Source organism: Melopsittacus undulatus, chromosome 2, assembly GCF_012275295.1.
Source record: "Melopsittacus undulatus isolate bMelUnd1 chromosome 2, bMelUnd1.mat.Z, whole genome shotgun sequence".
NCBI lineage: Eukaryota > Metazoa > Chordata > Aves > Psittaciformes > Psittaculidae > Melopsittacus > Melopsittacus undulatus.
In genome coordinates this window covers 52,233,650-52,250,126 of record NC_047528.1, presented here as the reverse complement: position 1 = coordinate 52,250,126, position 16,477 = coordinate 52,233,650, and the positions used below count along the sequence as shown (strand labels likewise).

At 44.0% G+C, this 16,477-nt stretch overlaps 1 protein-coding gene across 4 annotated transcripts in view; it reads right to left on the bottom strand.

Annotated features, from left to right (window-relative positions):
• MBNL2 (muscleblind like splicing regulator 2) overlaps window positions 1-15,537 on the bottom strand; it is a 118,064-nt gene extending 102,527 nt beyond the window's left edge. For all 4 annotated transcript variants that reach the window (XM_034071416.1, XM_034071399.1, XM_034071434.1 and 1 more), the window contains exon 1: window positions 15,418-15,537. The gene's annotated coding sequence lies outside the window, so the exon portion shown is untranslated. The remainder of the gene's footprint in view (window positions 1-15,417) is intronic.
• Between the last annotated feature and the right edge of the window lie 940 nt (window positions 15,538-16,477).

Genomic DNA, 16,477 nt, shown 5'->3' with positions numbered 1-16,477 from the left:
TTTGCTGTGGAGTATTTAGTATTATGCCCTTAACAACATACAGTAAATTTCATGCAGTGCACCCACCTTCTTGGTGACCTCATCCCCTGAAGCCATCTTTGGCAGCCCAACAAAAAGGGGTTTGCCTTTTGGGGCAGTATTAACCATCTGCCCCTTCCCTCTGGGTTGGGCAAGACCAAAAGCAACCTGTTGACAAAAATAACCTGCAGGCCTTCAGGTCATAAACACTTAGGCCAGCAATATCAATCTTGTTATTGGTCATCGAAGCATTATTGTATGAGCTACAATAGATGTACCAAGATCTATGACATGAAATTGAGTTTATCACCAAGCATCCACAGTAGCTGGTCAGTTTAGTTCAAAATTGTCTACAAAACTCTTTATTCTGGAGGTTATCTAAGCCTAGAAACCTTGGAAGAAACCTCTGGAGGTTAGCTAGTCAAACTTCAGACTCAAAACAAGACTATCACCAATAGCGTATCAGATCAGTCATGACTCGGCCTTGATGAGCCCCGAAAAGCTCTTAGGATAGACACTAACTTCTCAGGATGACCCGCTGCAGTGCTGCACTACTTTTCTAGTAACAAGATTTTCCCAAAAACCCAACCTGAATCTCCAAAGCAACAATTTGCTGGCATTGCCTCTTACTGCCATCTGGCACTACTAAGTAGAGTTTGGTCCTGTAATCTTCATAACCACCCTCTAGTAGCTGTAAAAAGCTGCTGAATTGACCCTTGGTCTCCTTTTCATCCAATTAAAGAAACCCAACTCCCTCAACCTAGACCCCTATTCACAATATAGCTGTTCATGGGATCTAGGCACAGCAACAGCACTTCAGATGAACTAGAAGTACCACCTCTGACAAAAACAGTGACTGTGTGCTCAGTTTCTCAATGATGAACCAAAAAGACATGTAGTTTTATCTCTTCTCTTTACTACTGGCAGCATATATAAAGGAAAATCACTCAGGTGTTTTGCATTTGCTTCTTTTGATTCTTCTTTGAACTGCTGACAGAGGGATAGGTTAAAACTCTGGATCCTGTACAGAAAGACTCACAGAATTTTAGACCTTACTGTCACTCTCAGATATTCTGCATACCAAATATACTTCCATTTTATGAAGATACCTATGACCAAGCCACCTAACAACAAAAAAATTAAGTTACTAGTGCTTACTTTGCAGAAGAGTTCTTTATAGATCCTTCAAAATCAAAAATTTAATGTGGACACTTTCAATTATGGCCATCTCCAAGGATTTCTTTTGTAACTGTAAGCGTATTGGCAGCTCAAAAAAAATATTCAAAAAACACCACCAACCAAAACCACCCAAAACAACAACAACAAAATAAAAAACCAAAAAACCCAACCTTTAAGGATATCACATCCATTCTACTCCTTTTTCAGTCTCTTAGGCAGAAAGCAACAAATAACTATGAACCCAGTGACAAAATCCTGACTAAGTAAACAAAGTGGAACTACAGCAGCTTCACTACCCCCATTTATAAAACTCATCATCTCAATCCTAAAAAGCCTTCTGAACAGTTCTACACAGATTGACATCTCCCCCCTTTTCAGTTCGGTTCCAGCAGCAGGCTCCACCAGGAACACAGCAGCAGCAAGGACCAGCTCTAGCAGGTTTAGCACTGCCTGGTACCATGTAAGAAAAAGTGATTCGATCATCTTTGAAACTTGTAAAGAAGAATGAGGTAAGCTCTCTAGAAAGCAAGAACAATGCTGTAATAATCCTCCTGTCAGCCCCGGGGCCATCACCACAACTCAGATGACCAAGCTGCTCTGCTGCTTCATGAGGGAGGAGTGTTGAGCTCCACCCAGCTCCGGCCTCCAATTATTGCCACACTAGTAGTTCAAAAGGCCTCTTTATAGCTCAGAAAAGTGTATTGATTTTCCTTCCCTCTTCTAACTCAGTGAGAACACATTATTTCCAGGAAATGAGTGACTGAAGCCACCAACACCACCTCCTTCTGCTGGAATGTGTCTTAATCTTACCATTACAGCTATTACACCCTCACCCTTCCTCTCGACACTCACCAGTGATCCCTCTGGATGTATACCCAGGTGTAACCATTCCCAGGTTTCAACAGCTTGCACCTCCCGGGAAGAATCACAGGGTGATTCCCATGCCTCTCCCATGGCACCCAGTAATTTGAATGGCACAGCCCTTTTCACCTGCCATTGTATAAACTGGAAGGGGCTGTTCAAGGAATTAGGGAAAAAAAAAACAGAGAAATCAGATACCTTCTAATAGCTGCAAGTAACAGAAGAAATACAAACAGGAAGCAAAGAGCATAACGCATTATGAAATTAAGTGAATGAATTGAGTAATGCAAGACCCACCTCTAACTACCAATATGCAATACACAATCCCAAGAGTGAAATACCTGATACGTATTGCATCACTCAAAGCTGTCCAGATGAGCTCTAAATCCCACATTTTTTTCCTTCCCCCTCCATGGTACGGAGTCAAAGACTCAGGCACAAGCAGATGGCAGGAAGCACTTGGTTCACCTGTTCTGCAAACATGGTATTTAAGGCATCTCTAGTAAGGCATCTTTATTATATTTCATTAATCTGAAAAGCTAAAGCTAACATTTATTCACTCAAAGACTGAAATAAAGAAACAGCTTTAGGAAGGCTAGCACTAATACCTTGTAACAGAAGGTAGCAAAATATCCCAGAATGATAAATCCTGGGAATTTCAACAGATACGTTAGAAAGGCTGAACATGCTGAAGTTCCAAAACATCTTTTCATGTTTTGTATGAAAAGCCAGTTTTCTTACAGTTCCCTCTGCACTTTCACAGGTCAGCTCTTGTCCAGCCTGCAAGTTGGTTATATTTTTCGCCTGATGCTTGGCAGTGAAGTTGAAAATTAAGGCTATCACAACACTCCTGCTGTTACAGAAAGAGCATCATCCCATTCCAGCAAGTGACACAATGTCCAGTTTCCCAGGAACTAAAGAAAGCCTCAGTAGAGCAAAAATTGAGAAACTCCAGTCTTTCAGAGCTCACAAATGGCCAGTGTGAAAAACTAAAGAATAAGGTATTGTTTATTAAGATATATGTTAGGTATATATATGTTAAACCCAATATAAAGGTTAGACAACAAAAGATATGAAATTGCTTATGCACACAGTTAACGGACACAGTTTATGCAAGATAAGATAAACCACAATCGCTTACACCAATTAAACCAGAAACCGTTTATGCAAACATAAGATGACCACAAGGTGTTACAGAAACTGGCTTGCAAGATGTTCCAGGAACTGGCAGAAATAAGACAAACCACTCCATATAAGGACATAAATGAAGGGTCAACTATGGAACAAAGGAGGAAAACTTCTTACTTCGGCCTCACCGACCACCGGGAGGCAGAGGTCGACCCCCTAGCAACAGCTGAAGCATGCGCAGAGTACCTCAACTACGTCATGAACACGGAAGTAAAAGATGTATAAGGGAGGGCTTTTTGAACTGCTCAGTACGGCAGTAGGCGGAGCGCAGACTCCCCTGCCGTCCAGCGCTGTCTTTGCTCATATTCTACTTGCTATAATTAATAAAATTCTAATTGGATTATGATCCGTTATGGTCTCAATTTATAACAATTTCTGGTGCCGTGACTCGGATAAGGAACGGTGAGCTTTGGTCCTCCGGGGAGGCGCCCTGCGACATTTCGCGGCCCCGCGACCAACAGCTTACCTCAACCTTACCGACGAACCTAAATTCTAGAATAATGAGCAAAGGAAAAACCGGTAAAAATCCCATAAAAATTCTGTGCACGGGAGTCCGGACGAAGACTCAGGACGCGTAAGTATTTTGCGAAATTCGCAGAGCGGAATTGTTCGCGGCGAAATTGTTCGCAGGTTTGCCGTTCGGGCGGGATTGGGTTTCCTGGAATATAACGAATGAGAGGTTCGATATACTGAACCAAGCGAGTGTGGACCCTTAAGTACTGCGTTTTCCATCTCCCGCGAGGGACTGGGCCAGGAACAAGGGGGAGCGAGTGAGTGTATATTTGTGGATATTCCAGAAGATGGGGGGCGAAGGGCAGCAAGCCTTCGACTCACATGAATACCCCTTAGATAATTGGAGAGATTTCCCTGGAACCCTAGGGAAAGATAAGCAAAAAAAAAATGATAGAATATTGTACTAAGATATGGGGAGGGAAGACGGGTCCCAGGCAGAGGTCCCAGTCCCGGGGGCCCAGGCAGAGGTCCCCGGAGTAAGACAATGGGTCAGAGTAAGAGTCGTAATTATAACCCAGAAAAGGATCCAAGGAGAGATCCTAAGAATAAAGCAGGGAGCAGCCCACCGGATGCACCACCGGACGGTCCCCTGGGGTTAATGATAAAGTACTGGGACATTCAGCCGTCCCAGGAAGGAAAAAAGAGTAAGGAAAAAATGGTCCATTACTGTATGAAAGTATGGGCAAAAAAAAAAAAAAAAAAAAAAAAAAAAAATCGACCCGATATTTGGGTCCGCAAGACACAGTGGGTGTCTTGTACAAAAAGGTTTTATGCACAAGAGGCAGCGGGCGTCCTATGGTTTACAATCACAGGAGGCAGTGGGCATCTTGTAGTTAGGATCCTGCAAGACACAGTGGGTGTCTCGTAGAAAAAGTTTTGTTTTTTAGGCAGCAGACATCTGATGGTCTGAATCCTGCAAGGTATAGTGGGTGTCTTGCAGAAAAGGTTTTGAGGATTTCAAAGGTATGTGCTGCATGAAAGTAATCTGACCATTCTGAATCAATCCATACTAAGCTGGGAAAACTGCAGGAGAATATGCAAAAGCTTAAAATTGTTGGAAGTGGATTGGATAAGGAGTTACTGGATGGTTCAGAGATATACTTAACCAAGGCCTTCTCCAGGTAACATGGATAGGTCTGTCATAAATAATAGAGTAAAAGAATTTACTCACTTTATAGAAAAAGGGGAAACTGATACACGGGTAACCAATGTACAGGGAGGTAATACAGAGAAATTGTATAAGGGAGTTAAAGGAATTCCTATGCTTAAACAAAAGTATTGTCTGTCCTAAATACCTGCCATTGCCATCTTGCCAAGGCATTGATTACTGCTGGAGGGGAAGAAGCAGATGCTAATTCTATTGACAAAAGCAGATGAAAGGTCCTGCTGATAAGCCGGGAGAGGCAGACTGGGCGATCAAGCCTTAAGACCATGACAAAAACACAGGTGTTTGGTCCTATTAATAAGCGGCAGGAGAAGCAGACTGGGCGCCGAATAACCCTAAGTCCATGTCTGGAGATTAAAAGGTGTAAAGGTTAAAAAGAGGGAGACTCATTTACTTCATCCTGAAAACCCCTGCCCATGATCAGAAGGGGCACTGCGCAAGTGCAAAGGACCTTCTGGCTCATTATAATACGAAGCGGGGATAGATAATACATATGTATAGGCGGATCGGGTGAGCCCAGGTTTTCGCTGTATCCCAAGTTTTGGGAGCCAGGACGGACCTGCTAGGGGGGCAGGTGAAGGGTAAGCGAACCCACCAGGTTTCTGTTGTATCTCAGATTCTGAGAACCGTGAGGAGAGTAAGCGGAACCATAGTGTGAGTGAGGGATCCCATGTGTAACTTTGTGTTTCTGTGTGACTGAGACGTAGCATAGCTACAAAGCGAGTGTGGAGTCCCAATCCGCGGTTCCGTGTCTCCGCGAGGAGAGCGGCCGGAGACGGACGAAGCGTCTATATTTTTTTTTGGACCTGTGTATCCTGTCTGTGAGCGGGGGCCTGGCTGCCCTCCCGCTGTCCTGTCTGTGTAACCCTGTGTGTGTCCTGTCTGTGAGCAGCTTAGAAAAGGGCGGAGGGGGAGTGTCCGGCTGCCCCTCTCGCTGCTTTTTTTCTGTCCTGTGCATCTTCTTGTGTGTGTACAGCCATTAAATTATAGATACCCAATCGGTAATTCTCTGAGAACAGAAATAAAATGATTATTTTGTGGAAAAAGCCACAAAAGTTCTGGGAGGTTAAAAAGAAAAATTGGGAAAGGGTTTGTAAAAAAAAAAAAAAAAAAAAAAAAAGTATCAAAGAAAATTTGAAGAGGCATGATTGTAAAGGAAATTTTGCTGTAACCAAAACTATGATCTAACAACAGGGGAGCCGATCTTCAGAACCCAGAGATATTATTGTACTGACCCCCTTAAAAATATCATACAACTTGAGTGTAGGTGCTCTCATTTTCATAAGTGCATTTGCAGAGTACTGGGAAAGAGAAGCTATAGAGATTTGTAAAAGATTGGCTGAAATGGGAGCCGGTCAAGACAAGGAAATTCTGAAGAAAAGCCCATTGGGTTACATTTTGGCACATTGGAAAGAACTGAGAGGGTTTTCTGGGGCCTCTGTAAACAAGAAAACGTTGGTAAAATATTATAACCAATGCTGACCTTCATACACTTTAGAAGATCAGGAAAAATTACCTAAAATGGAACTTTGAATTATTATACATTGTTATAATTAATGTTGTTTTTGAGGTGATAAGGAAAATGGAATGAAGTAATGTATGCAGATATGACAGAGTGCAAAATTAATATACCTCTTCCTGATCCCTTAATTTTGGCTTTGGAAAAGGACAGGAAAAACTAAAAGCTAAAGAGATGTTGTTCAGATTGTGATACTGGGGAAAGATGTTAAGAAGTTAAGATGTTAAAAGGAGGAAGCTCGAGCAGCTCCTGTGTTTGAGCATGGGATGGGTGCCGGGATAGGCAAACAAATGGAAACAGACATGTTGATAGATGGGACTGAAGGGTTGTTGGATAAATGTGGACTGGGAGTAAAGGAGGAAACATGGAAAGTGGATAAAAAGAAAGCGGTTGCTTTAAAACTGGTGGAGAAGGAATGTTGAACAGAGGTGGGGGAGTAGGCTTTTCTGTGGAACCGGATCTGTGTGTGTGCTATGGGGAATCTGGACCCTGGAAGTGAGACTGCCCTGGAGGGGAGTGCCATGGAGCTGCTGCAGTGAATGAATTAGAACTAGAATTACATAAAAGCTGAAAAGAAGAGAGTTTATCCCCTCGTTGGGAGGGACCATTTCTTGTTCTTTTAACTACAGAAACGGCGATAAGAGCTGCTGAAAAAAGGTGGACACATGCGTCTCGAGTAAAAGGACCCATAAAGGAATGGAAAGTTGTGACTGAACCCAGAGACGCCAAGCTGACCCTCTAGAGGACTTGGATAAGTAACTGAGAGAATTCATATTGACTCCTGTAAATCTGATATGGGAAATGAAGATATAGTTGAAATTATTTTAAGAAACCATAGGATAAGGGCCAGTATTAGTCCATGTCCTCCTATATGCAAACACTGCAATTTGTATATTAGAGCCAAGTGTCCCAATTGTTTGAAGCATATTATTACTCATAGGAGAGACCATGAACAATTTTTGAGGAATCAATTACAGTTCTTTTGCATTCGGTGTGAAATTACCACCTCGTTGGAACAGTTGTTGTGGGTCAAATACTACTGTCATAGTAGCCGACAGGGAATATACTTTTAACCTACCAGAGAGGGCAAGACCGGAGGGAATCGGTGCTGCAGCTGAAAAGGTCTGCCGAGGGCTGCAACCCCTGGGGCTGTGACCGCTGAGCACTATGATCCTGACCGGACCTCTTTTGGTGTCGGTTCTGATAGGAACCATATGGGAAGATGCCGTGGCTTCTAAAATCATTCACAACAACTGTAGTGAATGCATTACCACAACTAGACAAGGGAGAGTAACCTCTCAAATGCTGGTCTACCACACCTTTTATGAATGCAAAGGAACAAAGACAGGCAGTTGCATCTACAATCAAACTCAGTGAGAACAAATTCAGAAGGAAGATTAATTGGAATAAGTTATAATGAAGTTATAACCAATTTGAGTACCTCACTGTCAATAATTTTTGATGCATGTGATATTATAGATGATGATTTAGATACTCATAGTGGAAGTTCAGAGTGGAGGCAGTACTACAGTAGCCAACTAAAATATATTTGCCCAGGTGGATACCAATGTCATATAAATCCTGATTATGTACCTAATCAAACAGCTAGGTATCAGTCATCACACCTCTGTGGAAGAAAAGGATGGTCTTGTGTATGCTGGGATACTGCAGGCTAGGGATGTGATTATCAATGTAAGACTTTACAAGCTTCAATAGCAAGAATGCAAACAAACAATAACTGTACAACCCGTGCCTGCAATCCAATAAATTTAACTCTCATAGATTTGAAAAAAATTGGAAACAGAAGCAAGTAACTAAAATTGGACTTAAAATATATGGAACTGGGGAAGACCCAGCTGTGATTATTAGTATTAAGATCAAAAAAAAAAAACTGGAGTCCAATATGAAATTCTCACAGTTGCTAAAAATCTCCTTGTAAATCTTGCTGAAAATATATCTAAAGCATTGAATGTAACTAACTGCTATGTTTGTAGGGGAACTAACCAGGGAAAGAGATGGGCCTGGGAGGCAATGGAGAGTAATATAAGCGACCCTACAATCTGGAAAAATCGAAAAGGAAACAAAAGGAGACAACAATGGATCTTGCAAATGGGTATAATCGGAAAAAGTTGTTGGCAACATTTAGAAAATGGTGTAAAACCAATAAGAAATTTACTTTGTGAAGGGGGTTATATGTGGAAGAGAGCAAAGAAAGACTGGGGAAGATGGGGAAATCCCATAGAAATAAATCACCAATTCAGTAACTGGACTAATGGAACTAACATACCAAACAGTTGGCCTACTCCAAATGGATATTATTGAATCTGTGGTAAAATAACTTTTGCATTTTTACCCCAAAATTGGACAGGTTCATGTATATTAGGAATGATCAGACCTAATTTCTTCTTATTAAGGAGAAAACAATATAAAAGAGAGCTACAAAATGGAAAGACAATGAGTGGCCACCTGAATGAATAATCTATTATGATTTGGCAACTTGGGCCGAAGATGCATCCTGGGGATACAGAACTCCTATATGGATGTTGAGTAGAATTATAAGGTCACAAGCTGTGGTAGAAATAGTAGTAAATAAAACAGAAAAAGCATTAGGATTAATTGCAAAGCAAAATACTAAAATGAAAACTGCAATATATCAGAATCGTGTGGTTTTAGATTGCCTGTTGGCTCAAGAAGGAGTGGTCTGTGGAAAATTTAATCTTAGTGATTGCTGTTTAGGATTAGATCTATTGTTCTTAAAAGAAGGAGGGTTATGTGTAGCTCTCAATGAAGAATGTTGTTCTTTGGCTGACCATACTAGAGTAGTCCAGGACACCATGTCTGAACTCCGGAAAAGGTTAGATCAACGTAAAAAAGATCGTGAAGTGGGCAGGTCATGGTATGAAAACTGGTTTAATGTTTCACCTTGACTAACCACTTTGTTGTCCACTTTAGCAGGACCGCTTATCATGTTGATTTTGGGACTTATATTTGGGCCTTGTATATTATGCTATATTTTACACTTTATTAGGGAATGATTTGACATAGCTAAACTGCTTATTTTAACTACGAGGTCTGGGGCAAATTATAAAAGTGTATCTATTGATGAGGATGAAGATTGTTGTGAATATATTATGCCACGTAGGGGCTACACTGATTGTAATTGTGAGGTATTACCCTGTGAGTGTTGTGATAAATGTTGGGATTGTGGAAAAAGGTTTATTTGCAGTGCTGAGAATGAAAGCAGCATCTAATAAACAATAATAGGATAAAAAGAAAAAGGGGGGATTGTGAAAAACTAAAGAATAAGGTATTGTTTATTAAGATATATGTTAGGTATATATATGTTAAACCCAATATAAAGGTTAGACAACAAAAGATATGAAATTGCTTATGCACACAGTTAACGGACACAGTTTATGCAAGATAAGATAAACCACAATCGCTTACACCAATTAAACCAGAAACCGTTTATGCAAACATAAGATGACCACAAGGTGTTACAGAAACTGGCTTGCAAGATGTTCCAGGAACTGGCAGAAATAAGACAAACCACTCCATATAAGGACATAAATGAAGGGTCAACTATGGAACAAAGGAGGAAAACTTCTTACTTCGGCCTCACCGACCACCGGGAGGCAGAGGTCGACCCCCTAGCAACAGCTGAAGCATGCGCAGAGTACCTCAACTACGTCATGAACACGGAAGTAAAAGATGTATAAGGGAGGGCTTTTTGAACTGCTCAGTACGGCAGTAGGCGGAGCGCAGACTCCCCTGCCGTCCAGCGCTGTCTTTGCTCATATTCTACTTGCTATAATTAATAAAATTCTAATTGGATTATGATCCGTTATGGTCTCAATTTATAACAGCCAGCAGGACAAAAAGGCTCAGGGAACCCCACGCTGATCAATGACTTCTCCAGAAACACACCCCAAAACCACTTTGATGCTAAGGCCTTCAATGCTCAGGACCTACAATGTACATATAGACATCCTGCACTGCAAAGAAATGCTCTACTTCATTAAAACCCTGTGCTCTGGAAAGCCTTCTTGGGTAACAAAAATGCACGTCACCCACACCCACCAACAGCTTACACAACACAAGCTGAGCACATTTAGATACCCTCGTACCTTAAGAGTAGCCTACTCAACCTAAGACAGTTGTTTTTTCTCTGAGACTGGTGAATTCAACCCATACTCTTTGTAGTCTTAAATCATTAACAACATATTCAGAAGTTTCGTTCCTCCTTGAAAATAGCCCTCCCACCGCTGAAGAGACATGCTGCGGGTATACCATCCCAAGCCATAACTGGCTTGTGCCCAATCTCCCATTCCTGAAAAAAGTCAGTAACAAAGCCAACTACTGTCTCCTTTAAATGAATGTAGTGCTATACATCAGGGACACCAAATCAGAGGACACGGACCTTCCTATACTTAAAATTATTGCCCTTCAGAGGAGGCTGATATACACTCAACCTGCCAGAACTCCTTTTTGATACCACCAAGCATGAAATGTTTGTCTCTTTCCCAGGGGGTGGGGACACCTTACAAGGGCCCACAAAAATATGACAAATAGTCTGGGTCCTTCCTTTACAAACTAGGAGCAATGGGGAAACAAGCAGCAGTACAATCTAGCTGCAGTGGGAAGCTACTCCCGCACCACTCAATCCTCCCTCTATAGGGAGCTACAAAGCTCGATTCCCTCCACACTACTTTTTAACATCAGCATCAAACCACCAGGTGAACCAGTCAGAAACTGTCTCAAACTCTCTCAACGTGGAGACACAACAGACCTATTTATCCTTCAGCCTGAGCAGCTGCAGCACCACAAAAACAAGGAGTAGCTGAAATTAAACCTAAACCTGGAATTGGGTGGTGAGAAGACTGTCAAGAGCTTGCAGCCACAGACAGACCCTGGTTTTGTGCTTTGAGAAACATGATCCCAAGTGGTCATAGGTCAGAAATATTTCTGGACTTTATACTTTCATACTGAAACGTTACTCAATAACAGTGTTGCTGTATCAGCTCTATCTAGGCAAAGAGTGTCCTCCATTTCCAGTATGCTGCAGGCAGCTCGTGAAACCTTCCAGTACAGGAAATCTGATTACTTCAGAATGTGCTGTCTTTCCCACCTGCATGCCACCATCCTCCAATCTTCCAGGCTGTATTCTCATAGTGCTCAAAACACCTATCCCCAATCTTACAGCTCTCTGTGGCCCCAATCCACGGCAGCAGAAGGTCTACCTTGGGCTCTGCAGAGGTGCAGTCCCCAACAGTCATCACTGTCATCAGCATCCAATGCCCATGTGCAGCTGCAAGTCAAGATAAACTGTTGAGTTATTCAATGCCTTAAGCTCTCAAGAGGTCTATTCTTCCTTCATACCTGCAGCTGACTGAGCCATACCGACTGCATTTTAATTCCAACTTTAGCTGACTGTTTCAATACTGTGTTTCTCTGAAGCTGTAAAAAAATTGATTATGTCAAACCCAGTTATCACAAATAATCCAACTAAAATGATCAAGACAGCAAAAAGCACAGGGGAAATAGCAACAGTAGAAAAGAAAGAGATTATTTTTGTTTTTGAAGGTTTATTCACCAGAAATAAGTGACTTGAAGCTGAAAAGCATTTTTGATCAACACTCTTCCTTTCACTTAAATGACATTTTAATGAACACTTTCTAACTAGCTCTACTTACATAAAGTTGCAAATGAACGTGGGAGAACACTGAAGAAAGGTAATGGGGGAGAGGGGAAGAAAATGTCATCAGGCATTTTATTTCTTGTATGTCTCTGAGAAAATAAATAATAATTCATCCGGGGAAAAGTGATCCAGCAAAGATCTGATTGATAAAAGGCATCTGGAAAGGAGTAGTAAGTAAACAGAAAGAGTCTGAATTATGATAAAGGGGCACGAAGAAAGATACAGTGATATCTGGAAGCCAGTTAGGTTACTTTGTTTTTCTGCAAAGATGAAGGTAGCGTGTTCACGTCTCCCCTGAGTACTTCAGCCCCAGAGAGCTAACAATAAACTTCCAGGAAAAAAAATTACAGAAGAGCAGTAAATGTGATTGCAGGACTGGCTGGAGCCATGTGAAGAGAGATTTCTACCCTGATAACTGACAGTATGAAAATACTTCTTTGATAACAGGTTTAAAATGGTTCATCTTTCTTAATTTCTAGTTTTACTGACAGGTTGGACCAAAATCTGAAATCTTCCAAAGACCTTTGAGAGCCTATTAAAAGTGGGGGAAAGAAAGCAATATAAAAGCAGGCTGTTCATTTACCTAGCATGGCATGAGAACACGCCAAACCTAAATAAATTAAGCTGCACAATTTTACTCAGCCCTGGAAGAAGTAAAACAATCCTGCAGTGTTGCTGAGATTCCAAGAGCTACCCAGAGGATAGTGCAAAAACATCTAGCACCATTCAGGCAGCAATGGGAATACCAATTTAATATGCTTTTACTTCTTCCTGCCATAAATTGCTAACAGAACTTTTTCCAGTGTCGTATAATCAAGCATTTAACCCAAGAAAAAGCAAGACTAAGGAGGTTCCAGAAATGGCAGGCACATACCACTGGTGGCAGGATTCACATATCTTTTGCTATGGTAGGTGTACCCCAGTTTAAGAATCCCTAGGTTAGTAGGAAAAAAAGAGCCTATTTAGTACTGCACACTACAATTCCAGAGACTCTGCAACGAGCAGAAAAACTACAGAGCAGGTGTAGTAGAAGAGATGAAGATTTCACCCACCAAGTGTTAGCTGCAAGTAGACTTCTTTTTTAATCATCTTATGACAACTGTTATTCTGTAAAAGTCAAATTTACGAAAATGATGCTCAAATGATGATTTCAACATCACAATCCCAGACATACCAAAGCCAAAGATGTGAGATTTTGGCAGGCTTGCTCATTCTTTAGAGAGACGGCCCTAAATGATAAGAGGGATAAAGTTTCAGAGGGAAACTATGTTGAGCTAACACACCCATGTCATCCACCCACCGATGTGCACAGCGCAGAAGTACCACCCCAGTGGTGACAGCAGGTATACCACAACAAAACAGCCCACCTCTTCAACTGTAGGAAACCACCACTGTCCTACAAGTTACTGTGGACAGAGAGGCCAGCACTAGTGCTCATCATCGCTGTAGCCCACTGCTATTCCAAATTTCACCTGCATGTGGATAAGCCAAAGCACGCACCAGCAAATACAGCAAGTGCCAAAGACTGAATGTGCTCCAACTCAACTCAACTACGGCTGGACTTTTGTTCCTCAGATCTCCAACAATCAACACTGGCTGGCACCTTATCATAGGAGGGAGAAAACACAGGGCTCTGCACGGGGTTCATACCCCCAGTAAAAGCGCAAGAGGTTGATGCTACACAAAAGGCCCTTGTCCATAGTGTGAAGAATTACATGCCTTTTAGCAGCAGTATCAACTGTACTGGATGTATGTAAATAGCATTAATGCCAAATACAAATTATGAGTTGGCATCACCGATGCCGCAGCAACTCAAAAACTGTGTGAAAGATTTCTGTTAGTCCTTGACGACTTCGGAGCACTTTCTAAAAAAGTTTAAATATTCCTCCCTCAGGCCTGCCACAGGTACCTTTTTTCATTTTCACAGTGTGGTATGTGCACAAACGAAGGGGAAACGGAGAACAGACAGCAAAATTTATACTTATTTACCAAGGATCTAATACCACATTAAAATCATAAGCACTGGGCCAAGTCACATGTTTAAAATTAATTATACTTCCGCTACTACCTACAAGTCCACACTGCTTTAAAAATCTACAAGTCTGAACAAGATACGTCAGCATGACATGATCACTTAAGTATATTAATCCCACATGGATATCCTCTGCAGCTGAATTAAAGGCACACAAGTTGCTCTGTGCTACTGTTCAAATACATATTCAGTAACATTACTGTTGCCTGTTCCCCTCCCAGCAGAAATGCAAAGACGCCTAAGAGAAAACAAAACATCTGGAAACAGAAGCCTATAGGCAATGTTCTCGTGTCTCAAAAAATACGTGTCTATATTCCAGGCATACAGAGATAAACATACATGTATGTACATACAATGAATAAATATACAGGGTTTCTACACAAAAGTGATAGTGAGAAAAAAACGTTTTGGGTTTTGTGGATGGTTTTTTTTTTTTCTTCCTTCGGTAAGACAAATGTTTAATTTGTGACAGGTTTTCCGTCTTGCCATGCTCACCTTCACTGGTGGCAATCCCCGCCTCGTCCCCAGACCTGCCCAGCACTATTCCCTGCTGACCACAGCGAGCCGCGGCCGCAGCGCTGGAGGGCATGAAGAAGGAGACGATTTAGGGGAAGCCGCTGGAGTGTCCCCAGCCCCCAAGAACCCTTTTCCTTTTCCTTCCAGAAGTAACAAAAACTTCGGACTCCCGCTCGCTGCCGCTCCCCGCAAGCGCGCCGTGCCAAACGCTGAGTTAACAGAGCCATAAATCACTGCTGAACCAGATGCAGCGGGCAGGCAGCAGCGCCCGTCCCGCCCCGTCGGCGGCTCCCGTGGAGAACCGAAAGGGAAACGGGTGGCGGGGGCAGGGGAGACTGGCACAAGTACCGGGCTCGGGGCTCCTTCCCGGGGCGGCTGCGGCGGCAGGAGGAGAGGCCGAGGAGGGCTCAGCCGCCGCCCGCCCAGGTGCAGCGGGACAGGCAGCAGCGGCTCTGCTGGGCGAGCCCCGGCGGCCGCTCCCCGCGCAGGGAGGGGGCACGGGCCGCCGCCGGGCTCCCCCGGGGCCGCTGGCACCGCCGCCGCCACTCCTCCCCGGGGCGGCGGAGAAACCCAACTCTCGCCGCCGCGCACCCGCAACGTCCCCGCGCGGCCCGGCCCCGCGGTGGGGTGGGGGGGAGAAGAACGGACACGGAGGCGCCGCGGGACTCGGTATTCGGCCGCCGCGGCACAGCAGCGCGGGGGCCAGGCGGCGCCGGCAGTTGCCTTACCTCAGAGCGGGGCTCGGGGCAGTGCGGAGGGCACCCGCTTCTGCCCCCCGAGCGGAGACGGCTCCAAGCAGCCGCTTGTCACCTCTCCCGCCGCGGCGGCGGCTCCTCGCGTCCGGGCGGTCCGGCCCCTCCCTGCCGGAGCCGAGCGCCGCGCCGCACCGCCCCTGGGCCGGGCTGGGCCCGCCCGCCGCAGCCCGCACCGCCCTCCCCGCCCGCACGGGCCGGGGCCGAGCGTTTCCTTCGGAAAACAGCGGCGGGGGTGGCAGAGTGGCAGAAATACTGAGTTGGAGGCTTCCTCAAGCAAATAGTGGTGTTGTGGCTCCTCTTTATTGCGGGGACCGTGAAGTGTCACCATGAGTGTGAGCAATTTTCTGGAGAAAACAAACATGTTTGGCTCCCAGAGCTCTTTCTCAGATTTTGGCCCGAATTCGTGAAATTTATGGTCGTTCACAGGCAAGCAAGGGCTCTCCGTTCCCCCACAGCAGCCAGAAGGCTGCTCTCCCTGGAGCAAGGGATGGCACCTTTTTCTCAAAACCACGGAGTATCTCCAGAGAGAGGGAGCTGCAGTGGTTCCTGGTTTGCCCCCAGCCCACCAAATTGTGCCTGTGCTCTGCCCTCTGAAGTTCAAGGTGAGGTTCAGTGGAGCTGTGCCCAGGCAGCCAAGGCCAGCAGCGTCCTGGCTTGTATCAGCAATACAATCTGTGGCCAGCAGAGCATCACCCCTATGCTTGGCACTGGTGAGGCTGCACCTCGAATCCTGTGCTCAGTTCTGGGCCACTCACGACAAGAGACACATTGAGGTGCTGGAGTGGGTCCAGAAAAGGGCAACGAAGCTGCTGACAGGTCTGGAGAACAAGTGTGATGAGGAGCAGCTGAGGGGACTGGGGTTGTTTAGTCTGTTGTTTAGCTGCTTTCTACAACTACCTGAAAGGATAGAGGAAGGAGGTCTGGCCTCTTCTCCTGTGTAACAAATGTTCAGACAAGAGCTAGCGGCTTCAAGTTGCTCCAGGAGAGGTTTAATTTGGATATTAGGAAATTTTTTTTCACAGAAAGAGTGCTC